This window comes from Gorilla gorilla, chromosome 12, assembly GCF_029281585.2.
Source record: "Gorilla gorilla gorilla isolate KB3781 chromosome 12, NHGRI_mGorGor1-v2.1_pri, whole genome shotgun sequence".
In the NCBI taxonomy this organism is placed as follows: Eukaryota; Metazoa; Chordata; class Mammalia; order Primates; family Hominidae; genus Gorilla; species Gorilla gorilla.
In genome coordinates this window covers 92,193,254-92,211,994 of record NC_073236.2, presented here as the reverse complement: position 1 = coordinate 92,211,994, position 18,741 = coordinate 92,193,254, and the positions used below count along the sequence as shown (strand labels likewise).

At 49.1% G+C, this 18,741-nt stretch overlaps 1 protein-coding gene across 1 annotated transcript in view; it reads right to left on the bottom strand.

Moving 5' to 3' along the window:
- The window catches only part of KCNK12 (potassium two pore domain channel subfamily K member 12), a 62,391-nt gene that overhangs the window by 12,715 nt on the left and 30,935 nt on the right, over window positions 1–18,741 (bottom strand). The gene's annotated exons all lie outside the window — the stretch shown is intronic.

Below are 18,741 nucleotides of genomic sequence, written 5' to 3'. Positions count from 1 at the left end.
CCTGATCTTGGCAGCCCCTAAACTGATGGAGGAGACATGGCCCTTCATCTTGGGGACCTATAAACCCAAGTGGTTGGGGCAGGTAGTCACTAGGAAGGACCCATCATGACACAAAAAAATAGAAACCACTGCTGCACAGGTGCAAACCACTGAGCTAACCACAAAGCCAACAAGGGACACCTGCTCTCCCACTCCTCCAAATTTTTTTTTAAAAACTGTCATCTTTATTTTAGTTCATAAATACATTAATATACTAGTCTAGGTGAGTTTTGTTGGGTGAATTACAAATATTTACATTAGAAATCAAAACCAACATAGATCTTTTCAAAGATATCTAGCTTCTTATGTGCTTGTGCACTTTTTATACCCGTCTTGTTACTTGGAAACTCCACTGCCTACTTGAGAATGGTGAAAAAAGCCAAGTAATCTTAGTGCTGTGACTAATTTTCACTTTACAGGCACTTCGAAAAGGCCTTTGGTCAAACGATCATATTTTCTTTTTTGGGGGGATAGGTTCTTTGTCACCCAGGCTGGATGCAGTGGTACAATCATAGCTCACTGCAGCTTTAAACTCCTGGGCTCAAGTGATCCTTCCACCTCAGCCTCCCAAGTGATAGGACTGCAGGTGTATGCCACCATGTCCGGTGAATTCTTTGTTATTTTTTCTAGCGGCAGAGAAAAGACCATATTTTCTTAGTCTGCCAACATTTCATGCCTCTGGAATTGGGCCTAAGGCCAAGTGGGTAGTCCGTCACTTCCCTAGTTCTTACAGTGTGAATATGGGGTGACAAGAGAATGTGCGTTTCAAATCAATTCCCAGATGACTCCAAAGTCTTACATACTAGAATAGCAGACTTTTCTGTTTAAAGGGCAGTTTTTAAAGAGTTGTCATATGTGCCCAATTTTTTTTCCCAAGTGTGCCATAGATTTTCGGTCTCTCCCTGTTATTAAAAAAAAAAAATCAGTTTACCAACTGTGCCTACTAACTAAAGGACCCCAAAATTAAGTGTCAGTGCTCAAAAGTCAACTGCAGCTCCTCTTCTTTCCTCAAGTTATTTGGAATTGTGAATGAATCCGAGCTGAACAACTGTTGACTCCGAGTTTTTCTCCAAAAGCCTGGTTTTTAAATGTAACCTGTAGTACACCTGGGCAGACAGCCTTGTTAGGGAAGCATTCCATAGGGCTTTGCCTTAATTGGGATTGTTCACTCTGGGACCAGGTAGAGTGTAACCAGGTAGCTAGAGTTAATGGTCTCTGAAAAGAGCTTTGTGAGGCTGACAAAAGGATTGTTTGAGAGTAGTCCACCCACACCCTTCAGAGACTGAGCATGGCTCTGCCATTGGGTGCCGGCTCCTTCTCAACCAAGGATCACCATCAATCATCCTTGCTCACACTTGTGGCCAAAGAAAGGCTCTGGCCCAGCTGGGTCCTGTGCTGCTGGTATATCTAAAATTGCTTTGTTCTGGGAGGTCTACCCAACTGCGTATTGCTTCAGGCCCTTATTGTTGTTAACTTACCACTTGTTCAAAGCACAGGCTTTAAGGGTGTCTTTATCAATTGATTTCTGCAGAAGGTGTGGCTGCCTGCCAGTGTGCTCGCCCATGCCATCCAGGGCAGTGCAGAGTGGCAGCTCTGCCTCTCAACTGAGCTCCCTGCCCAGTGCTGGCTGTGGTCTGTGGGACCCGTGGTTGCCTGACTCTGGTTATGGGAGGGGGTTTCATCTCTTGGTGGAAAGATTCACTTACTGCTTGGAGTCTGAGCTGAAAAAATGGATCATTTGTCTGAGCAGCACCATGATACCGTTCAGCAACTCTGGAAGCGATCAGGGGCATCCCTGTTTAATTTGTGCCCTATGGCAGAAGGGCTACCTGTGCCCTGCCAGTGGGGTGGGGCCAGCCCTGGGAAAGTGGAGAAGAGTTTGTCCTATGTGGCTTACTAGTTTCCTAAACAGACTATAGAAAATATTTCTTGTAATACTTTCAGAGTACATTCCTTAAGGCTATGTGCTAACAATCATTTTCTAGACTGTCTGAAGGAAGTGCCCAGTTGCCCGAGTGTGGTGTTGATCTTACGCTTAATGACTCAGGTTAGGGGAAAATATTATGATGTTACCCACGTTGAGGAAGATGGATTATGTCCCTAGATTTACAGAAAGTGAAAAAAACCAAAATAGCTGTGTAACCAAGAACTTGATAGAGGGATTTTGCTACATTTTAAAGCCACACTCAAGTTCTTGAGTTTATAAAGAAATCAGCTCTGAATTTACATGGCTATAAGTGGAGTGGGAGTATATGTGTATATTTATAAAACGTTTTAGACCAGTAACCTAAATGTCTAACAACACAACTAAATGATTGTCTATTCATAAAAAGGAAAACTATACAGCAATTAAAAAGCATGAACCATAGCTACTTGAAACAACATGGATAAATCTCACAAAAAGAATGTGGAACAAAATAAGCTGGACACAAAATAATACATTCTGCCTTATTCCATTAACATAAAATTCAAAATCAGGCCAAACTACAGCCTTTTTTAGGGATGCATGCATGGTTGGTAAAATTATAAGGGAAAGCAAGGAAGTAATTTTGATAAAAGTCAGAATTGGGATTTCCTCTAGAGCATGGCAGGGGGTAGTAGCTGAGAGGGGACATAGGGGACCTCTGGGGTGCTAGAAATGTTTTTGTTGACCTGGGTGGTATTTACATGTGTGTTAGCTGTATAATAATTTGTTAAATTGTATGTTTTGTGAGATTTTTTGTACTCATAGTGAGAAAAAAAATTTAAATTTCTAGACTGTTAGAACTTTCAGATACCCAATTCTGACGTACCCATCACTGTATAGGTGAGGGAGTAGGGGCTGAGGGGCTGTGACCTGCATGTTGGGGACAGACTCCCACCTCTTAGTCCTGGCTTCAAGCGTAGTGCATAGACCAGTATACAGAACACTGCATCTACTCACTGAGGGAAAACAAAGTCTCTTATAGAAGGATAACTCTGTTAAATTCCTAAGGTAATTGAAAATCCTGGGCCTGGAAAACCAGTACTTTGTCTAAGTAAGAAAATGTTGAATTGGATTTTTCAGCTAAAGCCTCAAAGCTGAGAACAGTATGTGTACATTTCTCCCCATTCTAAAGAGAAGTTCCAGACACATCCATGCTGGACTTAATAAAACAGCAAAACAGGTCTGGGGCTAGCAACCCCCCACACCCGCACCTCCAGGCTGTACGGAAAGGCTGGGGATTGATGGGATCTTCCATCAGTTGGGAAGTTGTTATGGGTAGTTGTTGTGGCAGTGGAGAGTGCTGTGGATTCTTTCACTCACCCCCAGGCCAGGGGATGGTTGGAGCAGGGAAGGTCAAGAGGACTTATGGAGTGTCAGCAAGAGAAGAGCCTGGCAGCTCACTTCCTAGCTGGCTGGGCACAGCCGCTCACAGGCCCACCCAGAGTGGAGCATGGTGAGGGTTCTGGGAGAACCCGGCAGTGTCCCCTGGAGTCCAGAGCTGTGCTGGAGAGTTCTCTGGGTGGGAGGCTGACTGGGGCAGCCCCTACAGGCAGGGGAGGAAGAGGGCAGTCACGGGGGCCATCTGTACTTCGAGGGCTTGCTGCATCAGGAGATATGAGGGTAACATGGGTCACCAGAGGGTGACAAGTGGATACTGAAAGGAAGAGATCTGAAGAGACTGCTCAAGAGGGCTGCCTGCTGGAGCAAGGGGGCCCTAGGAAGAAGAGGCTGAGGGGCAGAGGGCTGGGGACAGCATGAGAGGGAGTCACAGGAGGAGGGATGGAGAGGGCAGTGCCCACTCAGGGAATGGGGCAGGGAGTGGTCCCTGTGCAGGGCTCCCAAGGACACATAAATAGATGCCATGAAAGCACATATGCCTGTTCTAACAGGGAGCCTTGCAGCCCCACCAGCAAAAGTTAAGAAGGAATGATAGTGGCTCCAGTGATGTAAGATCACCCCCATGCCCGATCCACTGCGGGTCCCCTGAGCCATGTGTCAGCCCAGAGCTAGAGGGGGAGGCTAAATAAGCTCTGATTAGAAGTGAATTTGAAGATTTGATTAAACAACTGAGAACGAGTCTCAGTCTTAAAACTGGTACTTAATTAACAACAACAACAAAAGAGGCCGGGCGTGATGGCTCATGCCTGTAATCCCAGCACTTTGGGAGGCCGAGGTGGGCAGGTCACTTGAGGTCAGGAGTTCGAGACCAGCCTGACCAATATGCAAAAACCCTGTCTCTCCTAAAAACACACACACACACACAAATTAGCCAGGTGTGGTGGCGGGTGCCTGTAGTCCCAGCTACTCTGGAGGCTGAGGCAGGAGAATGGCGTGAACCCAGGAGGCGGAGCTTGCAGTGAGCCGAGATTGCGCCACTGCACTCCAGCCTGGGCAACAGAGTGAGACTCCCTCAAAAAAAAAAAAAAAAGAAAGAAAGAAAGAAAAGAAACAGAAACTGGCTGAGACTGGTGGCTCACGCCTGTAATCCCCAGCACTTTGGGAGGCCAAGGTGGGTGCATCACTTGAGGCCAGGAGTTCGAGACCAGCCTGGGCAACTTGGCGAAACTCCGTCTATACTAAAAATACAAAAATTAGCTGGGCATAGTGGAGTGCACTTGTAATCCCAGCTACTTGGGAGGCTGAGGCAGGAGAATCGCTTGAATCCGGGAGGCAGAGGTTGCAGTGAGCCAAGATCGTGCCACTGCCTTCCAGCCTGGGCGACAGAGCGAAACTCCGTCTCAAAAACAAACAAAAACCCCAAAACACAAAAAGACATAAAAACTATTTGGAAAACTCTATCATCTACCCAAGATGTTAAGGAATCTAAAAGGGAGTTCTTAAAGACAATAGATGAGACAAAGCCATTTCCAGTGTCGGCCCATTTAATAAACTGGTTCCACCTGGATTTTCTCTTCATTGTGGTGAAAGCCACCACCTAACAGTGCTGGCCCTGCCTGCATCATCGCATGTCATCATGACAACCTATGGGGGAGAACAGCTCCATTCAACAGATGCAGAAACTGCAGGTTAAAGGGTGAAAAGCAGTTAAGAACTCCCCACAGCTTGGAAATGGTGGAGCCGAGACTGAAACCCAGGTGTGCTAGCATCTGAAGTTCATGCTCTTTCCACCACATTAGACTGTATTCTGAGGGCACCAAGGAAGCTCCATTTTTCTTAAGAAACCAAATTGCAGTCCTCCAGGGCCACAGCCAGGGGACCATCTTCGTGGGAGAGTGGCTGCTGCTCAGAGTTGTGACTCCCATCCTTAAGAGTCCTCTGTCCTCTCTGGCCCCCTTTCTACTGATCATTGCTGCCCCCTTCACAGGGGAGAGGGGCCATGGCCTATCCCCTAAAGAGTCTGCCAAGGTAGACTCATAACCTCCCCGTGGCACAGCTCAGACAAGCTGGGCTATTTACATAAGACTTGACCCAGGGCTTGAGGACAGTGCGAAGAATGAGGTGCAGAGGAGACTGCTGCTTCTGGGTGACAGTCTGCCTGGCTGACCACAGCTGGGGTACTCATTGGCCTCTTGAGGCCCCCCACAGGCCTGCCCTGCCTGACCTACTTTCGTGAGGCCAAGGCCATCTCCTCCACTCTCTGGGGGCCTCTTCTGACTCCTCCAAACTCTTCCATGTCTGGACTCCTGGCTTCTGCCCAAGGCCATCTATTGGAGTTTGGGTTTCCAGTTGAGGATCTGCCTTTTTCCTGGATGACCAAACCTAGAATGGGACCGGCCTCATGCTCCCTCCTCACAAGGGTGTGGCTTTATCCGAGGGCCTCAGCAAGGCAACCAACACCAGACATGAAGCTGGTAAGACCAACATCCACCTATTCATTCCTTCAGCAAACATTTACTGTGGACAGCATCAGGTTGGCAGTATCATGCAAGGCTCAGGAATATGGTGGAAAACCAGACAGATGCAGTTCCTGTCCTCAGTCTCTAGGCTGCCTTCCTAGAGGCCCCTCACTGGGTTTCTTAGCAGTTTTGTACAGATCCTGCCCCCTTGGCTGCCAGCAGGCTCACCTCTGGGACAGGGCACATATAGTCTGGGCCAGAACCTGTCCTGGGGTCTTCTTACGGCCCTGGTTCAGCTTGCATTCAGCATAACAACTTAGCTAGGGAGTGCTGCAGGCCCCAAATGATGCTAAATACTAGACTAGCTGTGTAACACCATCTGCCCAGAATGAAGGGACAGGTGAGGCAGAAGGGTCTCCGACAGCGCACAGGGCAACCAGTGAAAGCGTCCTTACTGTCCTGTTCCTGAGGTCTCTCTGTGCCTGCTTTACTGCCCTTCGCTTTCCTACAGAGCACACTCAGCTCAGCCTGGGAGACAAGGTGGGGGTGGAGGATGGTCCATCCTTCTTCCGCATCAATGTCAGTAGGTTCAGAGCTCTGGGGGGTGCTGAGACCCTGGGACAGGCTTCCTGCTGAGGGCACTGGGGCCTATGCTTGTGCCACTGCCTAGCCAGTTGCCTCCCAGAGTAGAGAAGCAGTCTCCCAAGCTCTTGCAATTTGTGGGGAGCCAAGCTGCTCTGGAGAGGGGCCTCAAAGCTTCAGCCAGAGAAAAGGCAAACCCAGCCACCCTGAGAATCTCCTCCTCCCCCTCAATCACACCCTGCAGAGGCGTGATCTGTCCCTGGGTTCGCACCAAGCCTGCTATTTTGTTTATGCCACAATTGATCTGCCATCCCAGTTTGCAAAGAGCAGACACTTGGGGGCTTTATTATGCCACTTTGACAAAAGCTGTGAAGCTCGTTCCCACAGCCTGTCTGGTGCCGCCTTCGCAAATGGGGCCCTGGTGATGGGGCCTTCGGAGTTCAGCTCAGAGAGCATGGAAGTGAGATGGAGAGGCCAGCACTGATCTGTATTGTGCAGCCCTGGGCGGCAGCCTCGGTTGGGCCCTTGACACACTCCTCCCATCCATGCCCCCAGCCACCCTGTGAGGGAGGCACTATTACGCCCATAAATGCAGGCAAGGAAATGGGCTGAGGGAGGGGAAGCATTCACTGAAGTTAGTTTGTACATGGCTGAGCTGGCCCTGAAGCCCATGCCCTTTCCACTTGCCAGACAGATGGGAAGTCTTGACTCATTACCCGCTGGAAACTTTTCCTGCTGGGCTCTGCACTGTCAACTGTGAGAGAGGGAAATAAAACGTACTGTACAGTCCAATCTGGGATACTTCTGAGAGTGAAAGTGGCTCTACTAGTAATTACCCCAGGACAGCATGTATAAACCAGGGCTGTTCCAAGCAACTGGGACACATGATTAAAATGCAGATTCCATGGCAGGTCCCGCTCAGAGGTTTATTTAGTGGGTCAGAAAATGGGCCCAGGAATTTCATTTTAACAAATGTCTCCAGATAAATCTGATGTAAATGGAATATTCCTTTAAGAATGTCATTCCTTTAAGAAATAATGTTAATAAGGTATTCCAGATGACCCTATTGGTTGGAATCTGTCCAGCTACAAATATTTTGATTTAAATTTCCATTGACCTAAAATTTTTGTGGTGGGCACTGCAGGTCTCTCCTTACCAATCATTCTCCCAACCTGTACTATATTGAGTAGCAGCCAGGCTACTTGGAGAACAGACCGAACTCCAGGAATGGGCTCTATTAGTCTAGGCCAATCAGGATAATCCAGTTCCTTACCATGACTGGCTCAAGAATGGGTAGACCTAAGTCAATCAGTGCAGAGCATTTTCATGACTACAGAGAAACCATGGGAAGCTGAGGCATGGACTCAGTGGGCAGGGATGGAAAAAGACTCAGAAATACTGGGCATGGCCCATGGCTCATTAGGGTTGCCAGGTAAAATACAGAACACCCAGTTAAATATGACTTGGGTAAACAAGAAATCATTTTTTAAGTATAAGTATGTCCCAAATATTGCATAGGACATACTTATACTAAAATATAGTTGATTATCTGAAATTCAAATTTCACTGGGCATGCTGTCTTTTTATTTCCTAAACCTGGCAACCCTACTCATGACCCCACTTGTCAGCTTGGTACACTCCTCTGAGAAGCTTCTCCCAATATTCCCATCTCATTTGATCCTTCCTGACTGGCCAGTGTTGGGATTAAGAGCCTCACTTTAATCAAGGAACCCAAGGCTCACACAAGGCTGAGCCCTGCCCAGCCAGGCCAGCGACCAGGCCTCCCCATGTCCCTCTCTCGCCGAACAGGGAGGAGTGGGAGATGGGGGAGGGCTGTGGGATGGAGGGCGGGGCTGCCAACAGCCTGCTCTGTGGCTGGAACTGCGACATCGCCTCTCTGGGAGTAGGAGGGGGCTTCTGGCCAGACTCAATGGGGCAGGACTGGACACTTGAGAGGGCACTGGGCCAGAGACTTCCCTGGGACATGTGCCCCAGCCCTGGTACCTCAGGGCTGCACATGTCAGCCTTCTCCATGTCACACCCCCGGGGAGGACAACCGACCACCGTGGACAAGCCGTGAACCTTTTGGGAGAGCTGGTGCTAAACGAATGGCTAGAGAAGTCACTAGTGAGGACTGAAAATGCGGAGGGTATAATAACTGCTGCTGTGTATCGAGCCTCACTAGTTCCATGCACCGTGCCAAGTGCTGCACGCGTATCAATTCATTTAATCCTCACAACAACTGCATGAGGTTCCATGTTTTCATTGATTCCAAGTCACAGCTTTTTTCCTCTCATGTTAACATCTCTAAAATCGTGCATCTTACAGTCAATGGCCTGATAGTTTATTTGGCAGTATTTTAAATTCCTAATGGTACGTACCAGGATGGTGTGTTCATAACCAATAGTGTCTTAGATTTATTTGATGAACTATAGTGGGGATGATTATTGTCCCCAGTTGTGAGATTAGTAAACTGAGTTGCATTTAACAGATAAAGACATTGAAGTTCAGTAACTTGCCCAAGATCACAAAGCAAGCACATGGCAGAGATTTGAAACTAGAGGAAGGAGCTTGCAGTGTGATAAAGCAGCAAATGTACAAGAGTTTGGAAGAAGGAGAGGTAGGTTGCTTTTGGCAAGAGCAGCAATTCTCAATTCTGGCTGCACAATAGAATCACCTGGGGAACTGAAAATAATCCCCAATCCCTGGGTGCATCCAGACCAGTTTAGGTCAACATCAGAGCTGAGGCCTTCCTGGTGGAATGATTAGGAAAGACATATGGAAGAAGAGATATTTGTGTTCAGTCTTAACAATTGGGTGGGGCCGGGCACGGTGGCTCACACCTGTAATCCCAGCACTTTAGGAGGCTGAGGCGGTTGGATCGCTTGAGCCCAGGAGTTCAAGACCAGCCTGGGCAACATAGTGGGACCCCATTTCTACAAAAAATTTGAAAATCAGCTGGGCGTGGTGGCGTGTGCCTGTGGTCCTAGCTACTCAGGAGGCTGAAGTGAGAGGATGGCTTGAGCCCTGGAGGTCAAGGCTGCAGTGAGCCATGACTGCACCCTTGCACTCCAGCCTGGGTGACAGAGCAAGACCCTGTTTAAAAAAAAAAAAAAGATTAGGTGGGATTTCAAGAGATTGACAGGGAGCAGAGGCCTAGGCTTGGGAAAGGCATCCCCTGCTGGGACAGTGCAGTGCCCAGGGCCACTGGGCAGGGTGAGGGGGTTCAGCCTGCTGGTGAAGCCTGGCCCATAGGAAACGTCCAGTGACTCTGGCTGATGGAGCAGGGGAATCTGTGGAAGGCAAGGGACAATGCTGGTGAGGCAGGAGAATAGGGAATTGGGGTAACCAAAGGTTAAGGCATAAGAACAGTGGGTGCAGCCAGTTCTAGGCAAGATTAGGCAGCACATAGGCCACATCCTCACTCCTGTGATAAGACAGAAGTTTCCACTTCAGCCTCTGATTGATTGTGGGCCAAGCTGTCACTTCAGCCTCTGATTGGTCACGGGCCAGTCCTTCATGGGGTATAACTAACCCTAGGCCTCTAAAGGGCACCTAGGGGTGCTAGCAAATTCTTTTAGCTTTATAAAAACCCTGGGGAGAGGCGGAGGTTGCAGTGAGCTGAGATCACGTCACTGCATTCCAGCCTGGGTGACAAAGCGAGACTCCGTCTCAAAAAAAACCCCAAAAAACAAAAAACAATATTCATTCATTCAACAAACATTTATTTGCACACGATGTAGCAGGCTGTCATAGGCATTAGGGATACAGCTTTAAACAAAACAGACAACATTGACTATCCTGGAGCACACATTCTAGTAACAATAAGCAAACAAATTTGTAAATAGCATTAAAAAAAAAAAAACCCTGGGGAGCACTGCAGTAGAGAGGCTCTTGGGCCACCTGCTTGAGTCTGCTCCCACTTTGTGGAATGTACTTTTGCCTCAATAAATCTGTACTTTTATTACTGCTTTTTTTTTTTTTTTAAAGTTTATTCTTTGAGATAGGATCTTGCTCTGTCACCCACGCTGGAGTGCAGTGGTATGATCTTAGTTCACTGCAACCTCTGCCCCCTGGGCTCAAGTGATCCTCCTGCCTCAGCCTCCAGAGTAGCTGGGACTACAGGCACCCACCACCACACCTGGCAACCGTTCTTTTGTTGCTTTGTCTTTCATTGCTTTATTCTTTTGTTGCTTTGTAAGGGTTTTTCTATTCTTTGTTTAATGTGCCAAGAACCTGGACAACTCACAGTCAAGGCCTTCCATCTGGTAACATTGGGAGCACCTCCTAGCCACCTGGGACTCAGGTTGACCCTACAGGAGCTTTGTGAAGTGAGCATTGCCTGGCACTTTTAGGTGCCAGCATCCAAGCCTAGCACTTGGCATTGTGCCCTGTTCTGTAGAAACTTCTAGGATCTGGTAAGCCTCATGTTCAGAAGACAAACTCAGCAAGTCTTAACTCCTGCAGGCTTGGGAAGGGCCTCCCTCGGAGAGCTGAGAGCAGAACTAGGAACAGGGACGGTGGTTTCAGGCTCTGGCGCCTCCACCTGCTAAGGAGGTGACATGGACACATTCCTTACCTTCTCGGACCCTCGCTTCTCCCTCTAAAAATGGCCCAATGCCCTATTTATTTATTTATTTTTTATTTTTTTGAGACAGTCTCACTCTGTCGCCCAGGCTGGAGTGCAGTGGTGCGATCTTGGCTCACTGCAACCTCCACCTCCCAGGTTCAAGCCATTCTCCTGCCACAGCCTCCCAAGTAGCTGGGACTACAGGTGCGTGCCACCACATCTGGCTAATTTTTGTATTTTTAGTAGAGACGGGGTTTTACCATGTTGGCCAGGCTGGTCTCCAACTCCTGACCTCAGGTGATCTGCCCACCTTGGCCTCCCAAAGTGCTGGGATTACATGAGTGCGCCACTGTGCCCAGCCCACTGCCCTACCTCTGTCACTGTGAAGATTAAATGAGGATGTAGTTCCCACATGCATCCCACAGTGCCCGGGACATAGTAAGCTCCCCAAAAGCACCAAGCTTAGCTGGGAAGCACGATGGGTGAGGCATGGACCTTATTTCACAGCAAAGTGGCTCAGGTGAGGCAGGCAAGGAATGGGCAAATCACGACATGACATATGGATTTCCATGGCAGGGAAATGCCCCCGTAGGCACACTCAAGCCTGGCTCTACCATTGGCTCGCCGTTCTCCTACCTCGCTGGGCCTCCATCTCCCCACCTCTGGGCTCACTTCCTGCTTTGGCCCCTACGCTGGGTAGGAGGCCCGGCTAGAGGTTAGGCACCATCTTTTCCAGTCCCCAAAGTGAGAGTGTGTGTGTGTGGGAGGGATATTTTAAAATGGGGCTGTTGTGGAAAAGCTGAGACCGTGGGCTGCTCTATTTGTTGGCGCTTGCTGGTTTGTCTGATTTGCAGAGCTGGATGGACTGCTCCCTGAGGACAGAAGCTCTTGGTTTTCTTCCCTCCAAAGCCAGGTGTGCGGTGGGAGCATCCAGTGCACCCCTCTTGCATTGGGTGCGCAGTGATCCGGACAGAGAGGCTCCAGTCAGCCAGGCACAGAGAAAATGGCCCTCTGCCCCTGTTCTGCTTGTTTTTGTCTTGTTCTCTGGGGGCCTTTGAGGTGACTTTCTTCATTTGATGACAACAAGATGGGAGGCGGGGACAGCTGAGGTGGCAGGAATAGGGGAGCTAGGGACAGAGGATGAACCCCACAGGCTCAGGCCAGTGACTTCTAACATTAGAGAGGTTTTGGTTAAGTGTGAGCAAATGCAAGTGACTTCTTTGAATCGACTCTGCACCTCGGCACAGCTTTCCTTGCTAGCAGGGCTGACTTCAACCACCCCCCACTCTGTGCTTTATCTCTGGGATTAAGGTTTTCTCTCCTCACCAGAAATCATTCAGCAAAATGAGTTATTAAAAGCCGTTTAACCACTCCTGCCTCCGGGTAGCTCCCGTTTAACAGCCTCTCCTGGGGAGCAGCTGTCAAGCTCGGCCCCGAGCTGGCGGGAAGATGACTCATTTACATATAGCCCGTCTCCAGCCTCCCCCTGCCCTCCCCGCCCCAAGATCTGTCCCTGTCTCCCTGATGACTAATCCTTTCAGGGATGAGATCACTGCCCCTTCTAACCCCCACCCCGCCCCCCCCGCCCCACACACACACAGAAAGAGCAGAGCCCTCATCTCAGCCCAGAATTTTGGCAGAAGACTAAATCCAAGACCAAGGGAGGCCTTTGATGGGACAAAGACGTGACTGATGAACCGGGAGTGAGGAGCAATGAGATGAACAAAGCTCTGCCCACCTACCCCGTCCCTCACTCCTCCCTCCCACCTCAGGGCGCTCATGTGGGGCTTGTGTGGGGTACAGCTCCAGGGTCATACCACCTCTCAGAAGGGAGACAGACCAGCCAGCCGTGAGGTGACAGACCAGCCGGCAGCTCAGAGCAGCAAGACAATGTCAATTCAATCACTTTACCTCAATTCCTCTATCACACAGGAGGAGATTTTAAAAGGAAGTCTCTGGTGGTTTGTAAAGCAACAAATCCTGCTCTCAAGTGGATAGTTCCAAGCCCTCTCAATGAATTCAGTTTTATACACCTGGAGAAGCACAGCCTCGTCCTTTCCATGGAGCTACAAGCCACATCTGGCGGCGCTCAGTGCCCAGGCTGAGGGGGCACGCAGAGCCCTCGGGGACGACTCAATGCACAGAGGCCACTCCTTAAGGGCCCGGCTCCCTCAAACTGAGGTGTCCCCATGCTTGGTCTTCCCACAGAAGCCAGCCTGGTTGGCTGCTTCAAAGGAGGAATAAAGATGAGCCATGATGAAAACAAACCCACACCTTTCAGCTGCAGCCAGGGAGGTGCTCTAGAGGCCCACGGGGAGGTGTGTGTCTGCTCTGCTAGCCCCTGACATGCACTTGCCCTATGGGCTGGTAAAGGGGCTGCCCACAGCACCTCAGCACATGTCTCTCTCTCTCTTTTCATCCAGCCCAAAATGTCAAAGCACAAGGGTCTCTGTCAGGGCCTGGCTGTGGTCACTGGACTGCAGCTGAGGGGTAAGGTGCACCCCTCCTCTAATGGGGGCGCACCCCTCCTCTAATGGGGGTGGGGCTGGAACTAATGGCACATTCCACTCTCAGCTGCCACAGACAGATGGGGAGGTTGATAGCCCGCACACAGGAAGTGAGGGATGGTGGGGACTGAATTTATGGAGCCCCTATCCCAGACCAAGCACTCTGCTGGTACTTTCACAGATGTAATCCCCAGAACAGCTCCTGGGGGAGGTGTCATTATGCCGGTGAGGAAACCAAGGCTCAGAGAAGTAAGGCAGCACAGGTCCCAGCCCCATGCCCACAGCTCTTTCCACTCCACCTCTTGAGGCCTGACTCAGCCTTAGGTTCAGAGAATGCAACTGTGATTTTTCCCTGAGATAAGCATTCAATCATACTGCGCCAGGGTACTTGCTGTGGCCAAAACGCCTGCCCTGGATCTGTGGCATGACTTTGTGTCAGACCCTGTGCGATAGAAGGAGATGGAAGCTGAGGTTCAGAGACGTTAATGACCTTGAAGGTCAGGTTCACAGAAAATGGCACAACCGGGATTGCAACTCAGTTCTGCCCAATTTCAAATCTACCTTCCTGCCACCTCCTTGCCTTGCCTATTGTCCCCCTCCCTTCATATGACCTGGGACCCAGACTCCCTGGTTTTCTGGAAATATTCTCTCTCCTTCTGGCTCATTCTGTGCACTGTCCCAGTTGGTGGTATTGAGGCACAGCTCTGCCCAGATCACTCTCCAGCTCAGCTGCCCTGAGCTCCCCAGCCCCACCTTTCAAGGTCAGGAATGACTTATTTCCTTTTCTCTTCACCTGTCTGAATCCTCTCCATCATCTGACAGCACTTTCAGCTCACCAGGCATTTAACTGTGTGCTGTCTTGTGACAGCCCCTGTCCTGACCATTGTCCCAGAGATTTAACCCTTTGTGTTTTTCTGTGTTAGCTTGCCAATGAGGACATGGCCCATGTCTTGGACTTCTTGCCACCCTCCAGAATGCAGGTCCTCAGGGAGCAGCTGCTAAATTCCCGACAGAACTGGCAGTTTGTCCAGTGATCACCAGCAGACACTGTACCAGAAACATTGTCTCCATCTTAGTTTCAGTTAACTCAACATGTTTTTGAGACCTGCTGTGTGCCAGGCATGAGGGCAGGGGAAGGAAGACTATGGTGAATAAGATTGCCCACAGACCTCCAGGAACACACCTGTAGTCAAACACAATTGAGCTTACTGGCCCACTGCAATGAGGAAGCTTGGCCACCATGGATTCTGGGGCATCTCAGTCAGAGGGTATCAAAGAGGGCTAATTCTAGGAGTTGGGCTTGAGTTCTTGAGTTAGGTGATTTACGGAGGGCTTAAGGAAGCAGGCTTCGCTCTGGATGGGATGCTGCCAAAGAGCGGAAGTACTTCTATGACTGGGCCTCTTAATTCTTAGCTGGAAGATGGGAACGACATAGCGAGGCCAAGCTGTGATTGGCCAAGAAGCAGCAGTTGCTCATACTAACCAGATGAGGGATGTTTGGTCTTTTTTGTGGTTTGGACGATGTTCTTGTTTTGGTCTGTTTGGACATGATTATGGGGTGAATGGTCTTGTTTTTCTCTCACTCCATCTTGGTCATAAGGCGGCCTTGCCTGATCAGGGGTTCTGTGAAATGCTTATGCTCCATGGCAGATCCTCCCGGCCCCACTGTGAGTGCCAGGCCAGCTCTCGGCGCTCAGGGGCTGCCTTCATCTTTCTCAAAATGCTGCTGTGCTTTCCAGCCCATAATAGCATTTTACTGGATGCCATTCATTATTTTTTGTAAGTGAAATTCTTTCCAAGTGTTCCAATTTACTTGGCTATATATGTGCATGTGTGCACACACGCGTACTTAATTCTGTACATGGAGCACACTGCTCAGTTGTGAAAATATGGGTGATTTTCTTTTTTTTTTTTGAGATGGCATCTTGCTCTGTCGCCCAGGCTGGAGTGCAGTGGCGCGATCTCAGCTCACTGCAACCTCCGCCTCCCGGGTTCAAGCGATTCTCCTGCCTCAGCCTCCCGAGTAGCTGGGATTGCAGGCGCCCACCACCACGCCCAGCTAATTTTTATATTTTTAATAGAGACGGGGTTTCACCATGTTGACCAGGATGGTCTCAATCTCTTGACCTCGTGATCCACCCGCCTAGGCCTCCCAAAGTGCTGGGATTACAGGCGTGAGCCACCGCGCCCAGCTGTGATTTTCATTTTAAGTTTCTTCTATTTGCTTTTATAAATATTTCACATTTTCTGTGGTGCAAATAGGATAGTTGCTACTTTTGAAACCGTAAGTTCACTCCCAACAAGCACTGTTAAGTTTATAAATAAAAATGAATAAGATATGATCCCTGTCCTCATACACAATTACCACAATGCCCTATGAAAATGACAGTGAGGGAGATGTCAGGGGATTCCGGGAAGCAAGAGAAGAGGTTTGGGAGGGTGCCCCAGAGCAGGTGCCATTGGAACTGAGTAGTGAAGATGCCTTAGCCAGGAGATGAGGTAGTTGGGCACGAGGTCTGCAAGGTCCAGGTTGGCATTCAAGGGTTCAGGTGTCATGTGGATAAGACTTTCCAGGGAGCACGTGTGGTATGAGAATGAAGGCCCCTGAGGAACTTCAGTATCTAAAGGGCAGAAAAGGAGTCTATGAAGGAGACCACATTCATTCAACAAACATTTATTGAGGGCCTACTATGGCCAGGAACTGTGCTAGGCCCTTGGGATTCAACAGTGATCTAAAAGACAAAGTCCCCTACCCTCAAGAAGCTTATATTTCAGTATGGGAGACGGAATAATAAACTACAAACAATTATGTGGCCTGTGAGAAAGTGGCAAGTGCTACAAAAAATAAAAAATAGAGCAGGCTAAGAGGGTGAGGAGTGTGCGGGCAGGGAGGAGGCAGGTCATGGTTTTAAGTGGGGTGGGTCCAGGGAGGCCTCGTTAAGGAACGGATGTTTGATAAAGGACTAGGGTAAGAGTGTTTCAGGCTAGTCAACAGCACGAGCAAAGGCCTTGAGGCAGAGGGGCTGGAAACAGAGAAGAAAAGAGTGAAAAAGGACTGGGCATGGTGGCTCATGTCTGTAATCCCAGCACTTTGGGAGGCTGAGACAGGTGGATCACTTGAGGTCAGGAGTTTGAGACCAGCCTGGCCAACATGGTGAAACCCCGTCTCTACTAAAAATACAAAAATTAGCCAGGCATGGTGGTGCATGCCTGTAATCCCAGTTACTTGGGAGGCTGAGGCAGGAGAATCATTTGAACCCAGGAGGCAGAGGCTGCAGTGAGCCTAGACTGCACCACTGCACTCTAGCCTGGGTGACAGAGAAAACACTGGACAAAGAGATTAGCCAGCAAATCCCTCCTGCACACTTTCAGGGCAAAGTTTAGGTGATATAAATGACCCTGAAATGAGAAAAACCATGACTTTCATTTGATTTTAATGTGAGGGAGAAACATAAACTAGTAGTTTTACAAAAAGAAAAAGAAATATAATATTCAAGTAGATTTCAAGCAACAGCAGATACGCTGAATATATTTGATAACTGTCTTCTTTTTCTCTGTCAGCAGAGTCTCAGGCAATTTTAAAAGGAAATTCGATTAAGCGAACACCCATCAACATCTTTAATAGCTGCAAGCAATGTGGAGCAAATTTTTTGTCTTATTTAATGTGGTCATCACCATAACCCAGTAAAGACAATATCATCATTGCTCCCATTTTGTAGACAGGGAAACTGAATCCAGGATAAATAATGTAGCTTGCATGACACCAATCTTCCTGAAGTCTGAGCCAGAATTTATATCTCCCATTTCTCAGCCTCATCTCTCAAGCCTATAATCTTTCAGTTATAAGAAGGGAAACACTTGAGGGTGTATCAGTTTGTGTTTTGTTCATAGTGTTTATATGCTCTCAATCAAGGACTGTTTATTAACAAATTTTAGGAGGTGGTAGTCAAAAAAAAAGTGTCTCTGGCTGCAGTACTGGGGACAGACTGCAGGGGTGAGTTCAGCGAGTCTAGTTCAGAGGCTGTGGATCAAACAGGTGGGGTGGCCCAGACCAGGAGAGTAGCCAAAAGGGGACTAAGGAAGGGAGGCCAAAGGGAGGCCACAAACGCAGGAGAGGATGAAGTTGCTGAAGCTAGAGGCCATTCAGGAAGGAAGGAATGACGGGGCAAGGGGCCAGAAATTTCTAGAAGAATCTAGTAAGATGGAAACCTAACAGTTCTACTGGGATTTGGCAACTGGGAGGAAGCTGGCTCTGTGCAGGAAAGAAGGGGGCACCGCTGTGCAGATGCCAGACTGCGAAGGGCTGCAGAAGGAGCCAAAAGGGGAAGAAACGGACGCAGGCAGCGGAGGCTGCTGTTAAAGCCGCTTCCCAGGGAGGCCAAGGACATCCACAGCTGAAGTGCTCAAGACCATCCACAGCTGAAGTGCTCAGACACTGCGTTTTCTTTATCTCAGAGAGGCTGTGTGACTTGCCCATGTATGAGTACAGTGGCTAAATCACAAGCCCTGGAGTCAAGGGTTTAGGTTGATCCAGCCCCCACTACTCACTGGTGGCTGTCAGCAAGCTACTCGCTGTGCCTCAGTTTCCCCATCTATCAAGTAGACAGCACTGCCTTACAGATGGTTGTGAGGATCAGAGGGGAGGGGACAGTTGGTGGATTTAGCAGAGTGCGTGGCACAGAGGAAACAGTAAATATGCTTCTTCAGCTCCTTATCAAGGTTAGGCCTCCACAAAGGGTGGAGCAGGGAAGAGAAGGCCTCACCGGGCAGACCTATCTTGGAGAAGATACAAGCAATGGTGCTAAAGTTTCACAACAGTGTCAACCCCCTCCCTCATGTGTGTACTCACAGCTACTCACTTTCCTACTCTGTGCCAGCCATGAGGTGTAGTCACTGTGCCAGGGGGCTGAGTGTCCGGCCTGGGACGTGAGAGGGCATGGGCTCACCTGCTCAGGGTTTGAATGAGACCCCGGTAACCACAGCAGTAAAGACCCCTCAAATGCCATCTCTAAATTAAAATGGGTGATCAGAAAATAGCAGGTGAATGATAGTGCCCTCACTGCCCACAGAAGTGCCTTCAGTCAGATTTAGCGCTCCATCTTCTGCCTTTCTGAAGGGACAGTGGAAGCATCCATTTGAAGACTCTTCCTGTGTCTTCTGCAAAACCAAAGAAAAACCATCACTGCCGATGTCTCTCTTTAAAGATCTGTTAGGCTAGGCACGGTGGCTCATGCCTGTCATCCCAGCACTTTGGGAGGCCAAGGCACGGGGATTGCTTGA